The sequence below is a fragment of the Octopus sinensis genome, linkage group LG15, assembly GCF_006345805.1.
Source record: "Octopus sinensis linkage group LG15, ASM634580v1, whole genome shotgun sequence".
Classification (NCBI taxonomy): domain Eukaryota; kingdom Metazoa; phylum Mollusca; class Cephalopoda; order Octopoda; family Octopodidae; genus Octopus; species Octopus sinensis.
In genome coordinates, this window is record NC_043011.1 from 13,573,190 (window position 1) to 13,588,543 (window position 15,354).

General features: G+C 40.4%; 1 protein-coding gene across 5 annotated transcripts in view; it reads left to right on the forward strand.

Moving 5' to 3' along the window:
• LOC115219798 (potassium voltage-gated channel protein Shaw-like) overlaps positions 1–15,354 on the forward strand; it is a 56,192-nt gene that overhangs the window by 6,308 nt on the left and 34,530 nt on the right. Inside the window, exon 1 of one of the 5 annotated variants that reach the window (XM_029790065.2) lies at positions 4,843–4,990. The exons of 3 other annotated variants lie outside the window; for them this stretch is intronic. The gene's annotated coding sequence lies outside the window, so the exon portion shown is untranslated. Of the gene's footprint in view, positions 1–4,842; positions 4,991–15,109; positions 15,129–15,354 lie in introns of those variants that run through there. One more of the 5 variants, XM_036509501.1, reaches the window with a different exon arrangement.

The following is a 15,354-nucleotide window of genomic DNA, read 5'->3' on the forward strand; positions in this document are numbered from 1 at the left end:
CTCAAAATCTTCCTCCCAACTTTCCTAAATTCATCTGCTTCTTCTATCACTCTCAGAACATTTCCGACCACCAACTTTTCAACCATGTTTTTTTCCTGCAGCTAAGATATATATATATATAGTTAATCCAAACAAGAAAGCACAAAAAAACACAACAACGCGAGGACGTGGAACAAATATAGTATTATTGGACGCTCAGGAAGGAAGGAAAGAAGGAGGGTTTAACGTTTCGAGCGGAGCTCTTCGTCGGAAACATAGGAGAAAGAAAGATCCAGAGAAGGGAAGACAGAAGAAAAAAATCGCCAACGGTACACACGCGGTCACACACACACACATACACACACACCACACACACACACACACACACACACATATATATATCACTTCACTAGATCTAAAGTTATCATGCTCAGTCACTTCACACCTCTTATCAGCTCTCGCACCCATATGGCGGTAATGTAGCCAATACAGATACTGAATTTTTTGCAATCAGCAACAATTCGTTTCATACCGGACACACATCCTTGACAATCACGCATACACTTTAAACACCGTTGATCGATTTCTCATCTCCAAATCCAGCCTCTACCAAACCATCATGTCTTTGCATCTCTCAGCTCATCCGACCACTACCTTATCTCAACTACTCACCACGCATCCACATATTGCGCAAAACCCCTCTCCTTCCGGATCCACTGATCCATCAGAAACAGTTAAGCAAGTGGCCGAAGCCATCTTCTTGCTTATGTCTCACAACACTTGAAGAAAACCACTCACCACTGCAAACTGGGAGTTCTCTTGTTCAGCACTTCCTGCAAAAAATTATCTCAACACGAAGAATACCGATTCTTTCATCCTTTGCCTTAAAAATTTCTCCAAACTTCATGGTAATTTCCTTCCCTCCACTTCTCTAATTTAGAGGAGAATCTGTTTACACTTGCTGTCTAGGTCCCATTTAGCTCGACACTTCACATAAAGAGTAAATTTCTACCCAAATTATCCATTTTCCCTCCACCGAGCTTACCATTATATGCACATACACCAAATACGAAAGCACTTTCGCTCTCTTCAAACTAACAAGGGCAAGGGTATTAAGAAGTCTGCGAGCTGGCAGAAACGTTAGCACGCCGGGCGAAATGCTTTGCAGTATTTCGTCTGCCGCTACGTTCTGAGTTCAAATTCCGCCGTGGTCGACTTTGCCTTTCATCCTTTCGGGGTCGATTAGATAAGTACCAGTTACGCACTGGGGTCGATATAATCGACTTAATCCGTTTGTCTGTCCTTGTTTGTCCCTTCTGTGTTTAGCCCCTTGTGGGTAGTAAAGAAATAGGTATTGAGATTGTACACTCTATTACCCTCAAACAATGCAACCCTGAGCTAACCTCTATACTTACCGAGTTTTTAAAATTCTTTAATTTTCCGTCTGCCTCTTCCCCCTCCTCTCTCTCCTTCCTCTCTCTCTCTCCTCTCTCTCTCTCTCTTCTCTCTCGCTTTCTGTGTATATACCTGGATCATCAAAACTCTCTGTAGTGAGTCCCATTCTCAAGCGGAGCAACTCCTATCCCGCCAATTATTCACTTACAACTCGCACTTCCAACATCTGAGCACGGCTCAACTAAAGCCAGATTTACTGATACCTATTTTCCTGTGTCATTCACCAGTGATCCCTGCTCCTGAGGAATTTTATGAAAATAGCGTTGTTGAACTCAGTAAGGTATTCGACGATGTCTGCATGTGAATCTCCCAACTAAAATATTGCCCATTGGCTTTCATATCTCTCCCGCGTCTTGGATGGGAGGCTGTAGTATGATCACCCATCACGACGTATAGTAACTGATCTCTCTCTGATCCACACTGTATCAATTTTGCCTCCTGCCATACTTTTCCTCTTATACATCAACACTCTACATACCATCACCTCCAACAACTACTTCTACCGTTCATACCTCCTTAGCCTTCCCCTCACAATCGTCCTCCACATGCTACTTAGGTATCCTACATCATATCTGCGCTGACTCTATGAATAGAAACCGCGGAAGCATTCTCCCGTAGAGTCATGCCATTCTTCTCTCCGTCAAAACTACAAAAACAAATTCACTACACATGTCATGAAACAATATACCAATTTCTTTACTACCCACAAGGAGCTAAACACAGAGGGGACAAACAAGGACAGACAAACGGATTAAGTCGAGTACATCGACCCCAGTGCGTAACTGGTACTTTATTTATCGACCCCGAAAGGATGAAAGGCAAAGTCGACCTCGGCGGAATTTGAACTCACAACGTAGCGGCAGACGAAATACCTGTTTCTTTACTACCCACAAGGGGCTAAACACAGAGAGGACAAACAAGTACAGACACACGGATTAAGTCGATTATATCGACCCCAGTGCGTAACTGGTACTTAAATTATCGACCCCGAAAGGATGAAAGGCAAAGTCGACCTCGGCGGAATTTGAACTCAGAACGTAACGGCAGACGAAATACGGCTACGCATTTCGCCCGGCGTGCTAATGTTTCTGCCAGCTCGCAGTATACCGTATCCCAGAACACGAACAACACGAAACGAAAATGTTCAGGGTCGCTACAAAAGCTAAACCTCATCATCAGCGAGGATCTCTTTTAAGGACCTGACATTCTCAACATATCTAAGGCAGTTTCACAAACAGTAACCTCAAGGCCCAGTTAATATTTCAGTCCTTAATAACAACTAACTCCTTTCAAAGTTCAATGGTTTGCTCTCTTCACATCATGGACGGTGCTGCTACTCAACCTAAAGACATGCAAGACATCTGCTGACCTGTCTCCATTTTGTCTTTCTACTCTAAGTACAAAATCCTCTTCTCTCCGGAACTGGATGGTCTCGTGCAACCTTGTACCGGTCTCCCCTTGCTAGTTATATTTTGTCTAACCTCACTACAAGACCCCACAATAACGATTTCACCATCCTTTCTTCATTTACACATCAATTTTAGCAATCAATCTAGAAGAAAATCTCCAAAATTAATACCCTATGGCGGCACATGGCCTAGTGGTTAGAGCAGAGGATTCGCGGTCGAGGGATCGTGGATTCGAATGACAGGCCGGACGATGTGTGTGTTTATGAGCGAAACACGTAAGCTCTACACGGCTCCGGCAGAAGGTAATGGCGAACTTCTGCTGACTCTTTCGCCGCAACTTTCTCTCACTCTTTCCTCCTGCATCCAGCAGCTTACCTGCGACGGACCGGCGTCCCGTCCATGTGGGGAACCTATACGCCAAGGAAACCGGGAAACCGACCCTTATGAGCCAGGCGTGGCTCGAGAAGGAACAAAAAAAATTAATACCCTGTGGAGGCACATGGCCTAGTGGTTAGAGCAGCGGATTCGCGGTCGAGGGATCGTGGGTTCGAATGTCAGGCCGGACGATGTGTGTCTTTATGAGCGGAACACCTAAGCTCTACACGGCTCCGGCAGAAGGCAATGGCGAAACTTCTGCTGACTCTTTCGCCACAACTACCTCCTACTCTTTCCTCCTGCATCTTGCAGCTCACCTGCGATGGACCGGTGTCTCGTCCAGGTGGGGAACCTATACGCCAAGGAAACCGGGAAACCGACCCTTATGAGCCAGGCGTGGCTCGAGAAGGAACAAAAAAAATTAATACCCTCCTCCAACATACCCTGCGGGAGAGTATGGGTGATGGAATTAACATGAGGTATGTCCGATAACATTGATTCACACCATGAAAGCAATTATCCCATGTTTGTGCGTATTCTGCCGTTGACGGGAAACGGGATAATGAATACAATACTGTGATCGTGGCTAGCGATTCTCTCTCGTCACTGCTTCAGCATGTTTATACCTCTCTGAGGATGTTTAGTAAAACCTAAACATCTTCGGATCTTTTCGGTTTGAACGGCAGGTTTTTAAAATAATTTCCACGTAACTAAACACTTTTAAACTTCGTATACTGGTAGATTGTATTTATAAAACATCTTTTTCTCTTGGCTTTATTGAGAAAAGTCTATAGTTTGTAAGATATTTGTCGTTTTTTTTCTTCAATTTATGCAATTTCAACCAATCAATGACGTCTATTGTGTTAAAAAGCATTCTGTGCCGTATGTATATGTCCCTCGTTTAAGAAACAGATTGGGTTTATTTACATTTGTGAAGAAAAAAAGATACCCTTCCCCCACCTCTAACACTAACTAACCCTAACCCTAAAACAGATTGAAATGCAATAGATCGATTCTAGGGTCATAATTATGGGTGACAATTTCATATGACACCGCTAGAAAAAACTGCCGTTCAAACCGAAAAGACTCACATCTTCTGTTGTCTCCATTACTCACCGAAATGATTTAATTAATTAAGCAAATGTTTCTTTCACCTAAACACATAATCATATCTCGTTAGATTAGTGACGTTTGCTCTATTAAATATATTCAGCCAAGTTAAATTAAGTTCTGCGTAACATTTTCTTTTGTTCGTGTTTATTCAGTTAATGATTTTGATAGCTGGAAATGTTAGAAGCTGGTCAAATATAAAATGCCTCTTAAAAATCACAAAATTATTAAAACAAATTCAAATACTATCAGTCATTATACAAAATATCATCTTCAGTTATTTCACAGAAAATTTTCCTTGATAATTGGAATATTAGTTCATCTTTTAGCCTTTCTCTCACAAAGGTCACATCTGCCTGTATTCCAATATTTCGGTAGAATATGGTCCTCCTACCATGGCTCTAATTAATTTCCTTAGCCAATGGTTGAACTTGCTTTCCGACTAACTGACAATTTAATAACAGCTTTCAATATCACAATCATGTTTTTCGGTTGGGTGTTGGTTCCCATTCATTGGCTGGTTTTTGTTTTTTTTTTGCACTGTTGTTCAGAAATAAAGAAATAAGATAGAAAAAAAAAGATCTGTGAAGTTTTAGTTACTGTTTTTGACAGCAGAGGACGTTTCATTTTAAATTTCTGCAGCGGAACAGCCGAGCCTAACGGTAACAGTATTGTCATATTATTTTTTAAATCACTCGCGTGCGTCTATGTCAATATGTAATTATATATATATATATATATATATATATATATTATATATATATATATATATGTATGTATGCATGTATGTATGTATGTATGTATGTATGTATGTGTGTGTGTGCATTATATATATATGTATTTTATGTAATATCATATTTATATAAAAGTATACACATATATACATACATGTATATATATATATATATATATATATATATATATATATATATACACACATATATATATATGTGTATGTATGTATGTATGTATGCATATGTTAGCCATTATTCGTCGCAATAGTTTTAGTTTTAGAATTGAAACAAAAATGTAATGTCATAACTTTTCTATTATCTTTCATTTAGATGACATATTTTCCACAACAGATTTTGGTGAATACTTGTGACTTTTGACATTATTAACATTTGTCTTTTAATATTTCCAACCCCACCCATATCAAACCATTACCACCACCACCACCACCGCTGTCCCCGCCACCGGCACTGCCATAATCATCATCATGATCATCATGATCATCATCATCACAAACAACACTTTTAGTCGTAAATTAGTCCCAAATCGAACACAATGTCATCAAAAGCTTTATTATTCATGACCTATCAACACACACACACACACACACACACACACACACACACACACACACACACACACACAGAGTCACACAGGGCAAAGGTTTACAACGTGGTCTTCTTTGTGTAAGACAATAGACAGCTCTTTGAGTAAGATTTAGCTGCTAAAAATAGCAGCTAAAAGTAACCGAACTGAGTCACTCTGGTTAGCCCGTTAGACAATCTGTCAGATGCCGCAGAGTTCCTATATAAATCTGGTGGCGTGTCTTGCAAATAGGTTTACATTGCATTAGAGATATGTAAATGTTATCAGAGAATGTACGGCTGAGCAACAATGAAGATATATTCGATTGGTCCTTCTTGGTGTTGTAATTGCTGTTGCTGCTTTGTTTCTTTGTTTGTTGAGCGAAGCGGTCTTCGTCCCATGTTTGTAGTGGGAGAAGTCCGAAACGTGGACTTGCAGAAGAGAAAGCAGGTCAACCCCCGACACCGAGAGCATCGACGGATGGATGAATACGCATCCAGGCACGGCGGTTGCGTAGGAAGTCGGGGACAAGAAACAGGAAGGAAAGAGTGAGAGAAAGTTGGAACGAAAGAGTGCAACAGGGGTCGCCACCACACCCTGCCGGAGCCTCGTAGAGCTTTAGGTGTTTTCGCTCAATAAACATACACAACGCCCGTTCTGGGAATCGAAACCGCGATCCTCCGACCGCGAGTCCGCTGCCCTAACCACTGGGCCATTGCGCCTGCTGCTGCTTTTGTCTGATCGAGTGGACCCATGTTTAAAGGCACTACAGGCTTTTTAGCGATATCTAATGTGTCTTGACGGTATCTGAAGGTCGATGGCGCGTGGCTTAGAGGTTTGGGTAATCGGCTCACGGTGTAAGGTCGTGAGTTCGACTTTATTTCATGTTGCCTCAGTCTACTCAATTGGCAAAAATGATAAGTCCTGTATTTCAAAGGGCCGGCCTTATTCTGTGTCACGTTATGTATCTCCCTGAGAATTACGTTAAAAGTACGCATGTCCGTGGAGTGCTCAGCCACTTGCGTGTTAATTTCACGAAATGATCAGATAAACTGGAACCCTCGCCATAGTAGCCGACGGAGTTATAGTGATTTGGCTGCTATATCTAGCAGGTTGGGTGACCACGCCAAGGCTTCTTCACTGAATCGAACCCTGTTCCTGAAAGAAAGTACAGTAGACGAGACCCACTACCTTAGTTCTGTGACTGCATGAAGACACATTGGTTATTGAAGGAGACATACTGTTGCCATTGGCAGACGAACAGCATGAAATGGAGGACTTACCATAGCAAAAGAGGTATCGGGATGTCTCCTTTAGCTTTCAGTGTACGATGGCAGTTGATGGGATTGCTCAAGATGTACCTACATATTGGGATCTTTTCTGTTTGAATGGCAGTTTTTAACATAATTTCTAGGTAACTAAAACATTTTAAACTTCGTATACTGCTAGAATGTGTTTATAAAACATCTTTTTCTCTTGGCTTTATTGAGAAAAGTCTATAGTTTGTAAGATATTTGTTGTTTTTTTTTCTTCAATTTCTGCAATTTCAACCAAACAGTGACGTCCATTGAGGTAAAAAAACATTCTGTGCCGTATGAATATGTCCCTCGTTTAAGAAACAGATTGGGTTTATTTACATTTGTGAAGAAAAAAAAGATACCCTTCCCCTCACCCCTAACCCTAACCCTAACCCTAAAACAGATTGAAATGCAATAGATCGATACTAGGGTCATAATTATGGGTGACAATTTCATATGACACCGCTAGAAAAAACTGCCGTTCAAACCGAAAAGATCCACATATTGTCACCGCCACCAATGTCTTATGGATGGATTTCGGATGGAAAAAGAAAGGAAAAGCTTAAAGAGAATACTGGTGTACCATCGGGATTTGGTAATGTGTTTCAATTTGAAGAGTCACTTCTTATAATACACTCTGTTTAATTGGGATCACATCTTAGTGTAGTTTAACCACCTTCCTCTAGATCAGGCTTCACACGGCAAGACTATGACCAACCTTGGCCACTCCGTTTATATTTTTTTAGGCATCGTATATCTATGACGTCTTTCTCTATCTTTTTTTTAAGACGGTAGAATGTGATTCGACGTAAAATTGACTGCTATGTCTAGCAGAAAGATATTTTCTCACTGGCTCCTCGAGCAAATTTGTTGCTGTTTAACCCTAGGTCGATCTTGATTCAGAGCTGATGATCAAAGATATTCTCGCTGCAACTACCTTGTCTAATATGCCCTTTGCTTTCTTTAAAGAGATATATTTGTTTGTAACAGGCCGGGTGACTGCATAAAGTCTATCTCAAACCGTTGTAGAAGTTAGAAGTATTAATGTAAAGGCAATTATTTCAAAACCTTCAGAAATTGTTGCAACATAACTATTATCCTCCCTTTTTCATAACTGTTCGCCTTCCTCATATCTTGGAGATAAGTTTCCGTCCCATTAAGAGTTAAGAGAGAGGGCGAGAAGGAAAGAGAAAGAGAGCGTGGTTGTGTGTGTGTGTGTGTGTGTGTGTGTGTGTGTGTTCTCATTCAGTAAAAAGTTATTTGTGAAATATATCTTTCTTATCTCGTCGAATGACGAATATGAGCGTCCTGTAGATCACGATCGTGACGGTATTGAAGAGGAAATCCTTGCTGAGAGAAACAGACGACTGCGTTTTTATTTTATTTATTTATTTATTTTGTATCTGCTGCGCAAGACGAATCAGAGAGGTGGCAGTAAGTCGCCTCGGAAATTTTTCAGTTTTATTCAAAAGTATTGTCATGGGAATTAGGTCCCAAATATTGTACAACTCTACTCTTTTACTCTTTTATTTGTTTCAGTCATTTGACTGCGGCCATGCTGGAGCACCGCCTTTTAGTCGAGCAAATCGACCCCAGGACTTATTCTTTGTAAGCCTAGTACTTATTCTATCGGTCTCTTTTGCCGAACCGCTAAGTTACGGGGACGTAAACACGCCACCGTCGGCTGTCAAGCGATGTTGGAGGGACAAACACAAACATATAAACACATACACATACATACATATATATATATATATATATATATATATACATATAGACAAACACAAACACATAAATACACACATACATGCACATATATACATATATACATATATACGACTGTCTTCTTTCAGTTTCCGTCTACTAAATCCACCCACAAGGCTTTCGCCAGCCCGACGCTATAGTAGAAGACACTTGCCCAAGGTGCTACGCGGTGGGAATGAACCCGGAACCATGTGGCTGGGGAGCAAGCTACTTACCACACAGCCACTCCTGCGCCTACTATAACAAAACATTGTAATACTGTAACAAAATCTTCCATAACATTGCTTATTTCGCCTCTTAATTGTTGTTATGGAAAGTAAAGAAAAACCTCTCAATCTGAAGGTTCATAGTCAATCTTAAGTGACCCGTTGTCAGTCTTAGTCCATAAAACCCTCGTCACAACTGGCAACATTAACAACAATTGTGAATAAACAAACTTCTATTTTTTTATGCTTTAGGTTCAGCATCAGTTTCATAATAAATTCCTTCTCCGTGATATCGTAAAGATGAATTCTGCTTAAGAATCTAATGATGTCAAAAGAGGCTATCTTCGCTTCGTTTCCAACAGCTTCCGTTTTTGTTTATCAATTGTTGCCCCACAAACAAACCTAATTTCCTAATCTTTCCATCGTAAGTCCAAGCATCAGTTCTACTAGATTTATGCACGGACATTCAAAGACCCGGTTTCCATATGTTGGATTAGGACTCAATTTCCACTTGTCGAATCCATCCTTAGAAGTAAAATTTCAGTGACTTCTGCTCAGAAACAGTCTGTAACAAAAGCAGTAAGGAGCTTCCTTATAAAGATCATCCACCTTATAAGGTCATTCCTTATAAAGATCATCCACTATCTCAACACTCCCCGAAATCTACCAAACGGTAGAATTTTAAAATCTTCTGGCGTGTCAGAAATTTTCTAGTTCGTATTATCGTTGATGCGCCTTGAGACACCTTCAACCGAAATCAGGATTTAGATGTTCAACCACAGACAAATATTGACGAACCAGTAAAATCCAGAAGTCATCGTTAAAATTGCATGGTGGTCGTTGGTCAAAATTGTTTAAACTGACAATCGGAAAGTTTCTTTGCCACGCTGTTTATCGCATGAAGCAGGTAATTTTTTTAAAGTTGAAAAATCACTTATATTTGATGATGATTCGGGTTTGGAAACTCTCTCCAGTTTCTATTTTGTAAAGGCAGAAACATCTTTAGTTCTCTTCGTCGGTTGATAAAGTGATAAAATAGTTATTTTCTTTATAATTTCTTGAATAGCTTTCTGTTGTTGGTTTTTAACATAGTAATAAAAAAAAATAATAATAAACGGGGTCAGTTAAGGAATGAGAAATCAAAAGGCTTTAAGTTGCTGAAAATTTTAAGATAGGTTTGAATCCTCAGTCACGAATCAAATAAGTAAAGAATGACAAGGAATAATAAATCCCTTGCATAAGAACAATAAAATATTAGTTTATAGAGACGATATATACTTTGTACATCTTATTCTTCTAAAGTAGCGATAATGCGCGCGCACACACACACACACTCACACCCACCCACATACACATACATACATGCCTACCTACCTAGATACCGACCTACCTAACAACATACCTACACACATACATACGTATCTATCTATTTCTCTCTCTCCTTTCTCTTTCTCTTTCTCTTTCTCTCTCTCTCTTTCTATACACACACACACATCCACCCACACACACATCCACCCACACACACACACACACACATATATATATATATACATATATAATATTTTACTTGTTTCAGTCATTTGACAGCAGCCATGCTATATATATATATATATTAGAAGAAATGAGGTAATCAGAAGATCGGATGGTTCATATTTATAGATATTTATTTATATATTACATTTTTTACATATATATATCATATCATTCAGATCATATCATTCAGATTATTAGCGCTTTCTCCCATTCCAGTTGGGTTTTCTGGAAACAACATGCAGATGCAAGTGCTACCAGTTGCAAGCACCGCCTACCGAATGCTAGGAAGCTTATGGGGTCGTCAGGAAAAATGAGCGCTGTTTTGGGGCCTTCCTCTCGAGGGAATTATTGCGCTCGGCCCCCGTCACTGGTTACTGGCTTTATTCAATATTCCAGCCGTTGCTCATCATCTCTTTTTAATCAAATCCAGTGGCCTACTTTCTCCACTGTAGCCAGGATATCACTTATGATGGTATCTGCTTCACGACGAGTTAGGTCTCAATGAATCCTCTACATCCAGCATCGATTAGATAATGCTCTGCGGTTCAGCCTACATTTTCACATTCCTCGAGGAGGTGTTTATAACGATCGATCTTTCGAGTCCAAGCGGCGTTCATGTGACGTAATAGCACTGCTAACACAGGTGAACACAGTATTGTCATATAAAAACGTTTAATATACTTTGTTGGATATGTTTGCATAACGAAATACGGTGTCCCTACAGGTCATTAATCTTATCTTCATAAGGAACCGTTAACTCGACTAGTTTTATCACTTTCTTTTACTCATACCATATGATAAAATCTGATTCCTTCGTAACTGGAATGAGAAAGAATCCTTGGCACCCTGGTTAATATGCAACCACCTCTGAATAGCCGTTCCACCTTTCATCGTTTACAGGAAGTTTCTTCTGCAAACGGATTAGCTGTCCTGGACGCACGAAAGTAATGAAATCTCTGGTTGTTGTTTTTCTTTTGTGTGTGTGTGTGTGGGGGGGGGTGTTTTTGTAACTGTCAATGAGAGCAATTTGGTTCTTTGTTGCATTGGAGAGGACATTAAGGACCAGATTGTGTCTCCATGTATATCTGTCCAGTGCCAGTTGGAAATAATACGTTTCAGTGTTCCGACTTTTCCGCGTCTCCATATATCATTTTCTGATGCGTTCCATCTTACTAGGTTTGTAGGCGAATGCAAGGCATCGTAGGATGAATGAATCAGAAAACTCAGACCTGATATACTCCATTTCCATATTTCATTCCAACTTACTTTTCTCTCAACAACGTGTTCCTCCTATTTTGTCATCTGTCCTCGTTGAAAGCATTGAGTCAAACGAAACTCTTCTCTCTCTGTTTCCCTTGCCTTGACACTGGAACTAATAACAATTCTGCGTTCGCTCTGCATCATACTTGGAAACAGCCTGAACCGATCAATTTGCGTATCACCAAGTATATTTCAGTGTGCAAGTGATGACAGGATGTCATCAGTTTCTGCTTTTGCTTTCCACTTCCTGGCTGTTTTTTTTTTTTTTTACATCTGATGGATTATGCCTGATTTCTATATTCTTTGACTCCCTTAGCATCATCACTGTTCGTACCTTCCCTACTTTATAAATTTCGACGATTAACACCAGCGGTTATTGTAACAAACCTTTTTTTTTTACGATAAAGACCTGAGCTGTTCAATATCCGAGGTAGCCCTAGCCACTTTCTAATGAACACATGGTACTTTTGCTCAGTAATTTGAACCCGTGACAGTGCCACCTCATATATATGGTTACGAAAGGCACATATGTAAGCCGAGCTGCAGACACCATATTTTATACTTCCCTGATAGCTTTGAACTATCAAATTCTGTTAGTCCAACCTCGGCTTGTTTCATAATCTGCATCTTGCGATTCTTATCTAACAATGCTCCAGCGTATACACATCCCAAGCTCTGAACAGGTGATTCTTTGACTGTTAGAATGCTTTCGCCTGCAATTTTAAATTTTACTTCTTTCTGCACTTCTCTAATAAATGTCAGACTGCGCGACGTTTTTGTCCTCAATCGCGTACTTGATTACTTTATCAGCTCAACTAGCTTTGAGAGGTCATCTACATGATCTGCTTGACTATCGACAGAAGTGTCAGTTCATCCATGGAGACCTTCTTAGGTGATTGCATATGGGCCATCTGTTCCGAAAAATCTGTCGTTTTCAAAATCACCTCTATAACTAGGAAAAACCCACGTGACAGATATTGGGCAGCCAACAGCAATGTCAATCTCCAGGCGGTGCCAATCTGTTGTCAAGTTACCAGATGTAAAATCTCATCTCGATACTGTCAAATCGTCATTAATTTTGTCACATTCTTCGGAATATGGAAGTGGTCCATGGCACTCATCACCAATTCTTGTGGCACTGAGCCATATGCATTAGCTAGATCAAACCATATCACAGTCAGACTTGTTCTGTTTGGCATCCTGGATCGCTTTTCAAATCAAAAAAGAATGCTCAACGCATTCAGGGATTCCAGCCTTTTTAACAGATTCATCCACATATCCATTGCTTTGAAGGTATGCGAGCTGGCAGAATCGTTAGCATGCCGGGCAAAATGCGTAGCCGTATTTCGTCTGCCGTTACGTTCTGAGTTCAAATTCCGCCGAGGTCGACTTTGCCTTTCATCCTTTCGGGGTCGATAAATTAAGTTCCAGTTACGCACTGGGGTCGATGTAACCGACTTAATCCGTTTGTCTGTCCTTGTTTGTCCCCTCTGTGTTTAGCCCCTTGTGGGTAGTAAAGAAATAGGTATGCCACTGTTCTTGTTGAGGTAATGCCCATAAAAATCTTGCCATTCAATAAGGATATCAGTCTAAACTATTTTATAGTCTCTACATTGACTTCCTTTGACAGGTATATGCTTTCTACCTTACACCAATCCCCCACTTGAGCCTCCTTGTGCCAAAGCTGTCAGAGCAGGACGAAAAGATTCTTTCGTTGATGATTGCAGTACTTATATATCTTATATGAGATGCCTTCACCTTCTGGGACACTATTTGCTTTAACTTTTCTTACAAACTCATTCACTTCTTTCTCCCTGATTGTCTCCAATTTGAAATTCGACACCAAGTTCTAAGAGATGCTTCAGTCCATTTATAGATGGTAGTGGCTGACTACGATTTGGATTGCTGTAGGTTCCTTTGGTATAAGTATCCAGTTCTCCTTTTGTACCCGATAAAGTGCCATCTTTAGGTCAGTGAACAGCTTCTTCGTAACCTGTACAGATTCTTAAGAAACTGTTCACGAGTCCCTTTGCTTTCTCTTCTTCGCTCATATCAGCAGATATTTCGTTGCACAAAGCGGCATTTGTTTTTAATCTTCGCACAGCAACGCGAAGTTAAGTTTTTCGTCTTCCTCCGCACATTGCTATCGCTTCTCACTTGTTTCATTTTCCTGTTCCTTCTGTCTGGTTCATTATTTCATTTTGCCAATTGGGTTCTATATTTTTTACTCTAAAGAGTTCAATTCACAAATTGTGTATTGAGCTTGTTAGCTTTCTCAGTTTCTCTACTCTGGATCCTGTCATTTTATATAAACCTTTACATACTTTGCTTCCAAATTGTTTATATTTTACTTTTTCATTAACAGAAACCCTCAGAACCTTCGGGGTTTTGTGAGCACTGTCTGATGCAACAGTCTCATAACTTGTCTCCTGTTGGGAAGTTGTCTTTACTGTAGCATTTGTTGAGCCGCAGTGGTATGCGTCCAGGGAAGATTTGCCACGTGTTTTACAATCAGATGACCCACACTGCTCTGTCCACTTCCAACAAGTGTTTCTCTGATGTAGCTTTGAGCTTATCTCGGTAGCAAAGGTCCTACGTACACAGCTGGCATTCATAGTTCTTTGCAGTTTGTTTGTTCGATGTTCGAAAGAGTAGCCATATTCAGTTCCAAGTTTATTTCCGTATTGACCATTGGACTTGACTGATTCTCGACTCCCCACTGTCAATCATGAGGCCATCATTCACGTTGGTAGACGTTACAATAGATTACAGAGCGAGGATTGTAAGTCCGTGGCCTCCGCCAGTCTTTCCTAGCGTCAATAGTCTTTCGTATTTTCAGCTCGTCTTTCCGAGTAGTCCTCTCGTCTTTTCAAGGTGTCTACCCGTCTTTCCGGTATGTCAGTAGTTACTACAAGTTCTTAAATTTTTTGTAAACAAATTGCAGATGCAAGATCTACAAGTTGAAAGCTTCGCATACCGCATGCTTGCAAGCTTATGGAGTCATCAGGAGAGAATGTACGCTTCTCGAAGGCAATATTGTGCACCGGCACCCCTCAGTGAGATGAGGCCTCGCTTGCTAAATTAACTGGATTGCTAGGTTTCACTCAACAATCTTCTAGTAAATTGCTCACAGTTTCTATAATATATATCCACTTAACATTAACAGATCATTCCCACCTCTTCACTCTACATACACTACCAACACACCCGTTATTCTCTTCTCACTCTGCCCTTCATTATATATTCACAGGTTCGTATTGACATGTCGTGTTCAAGCCTAGACAAGACCTTGAAGGTGGCTGTCACCTTATGAAAAGTCACAGAGGTGGGAGATAAACTAACAGCGAATGTTGACGCATTACCAAGAGGGTTGAAATTAATTTTAATAGAGAAGTTATTTATACGAGGCTGTCTCGGGAAAGGTGTTAGACGCTTGAACATTTTCTTTTGTTATATGCATGTATGTACTGGTCTCTGTGTGTGTACTGGCCTTTCTCTCTGTGCGTCTTTCTATGTGTGTGTGCGTGTATGTATGTGCATATGGATGCTCGTAAGAATAAGTGCAGATTAGTGTGTACGTGTGTTCTGTTTTTATACACACACACGCACGCGCATACACACACACAAACACACACATACACAAACACA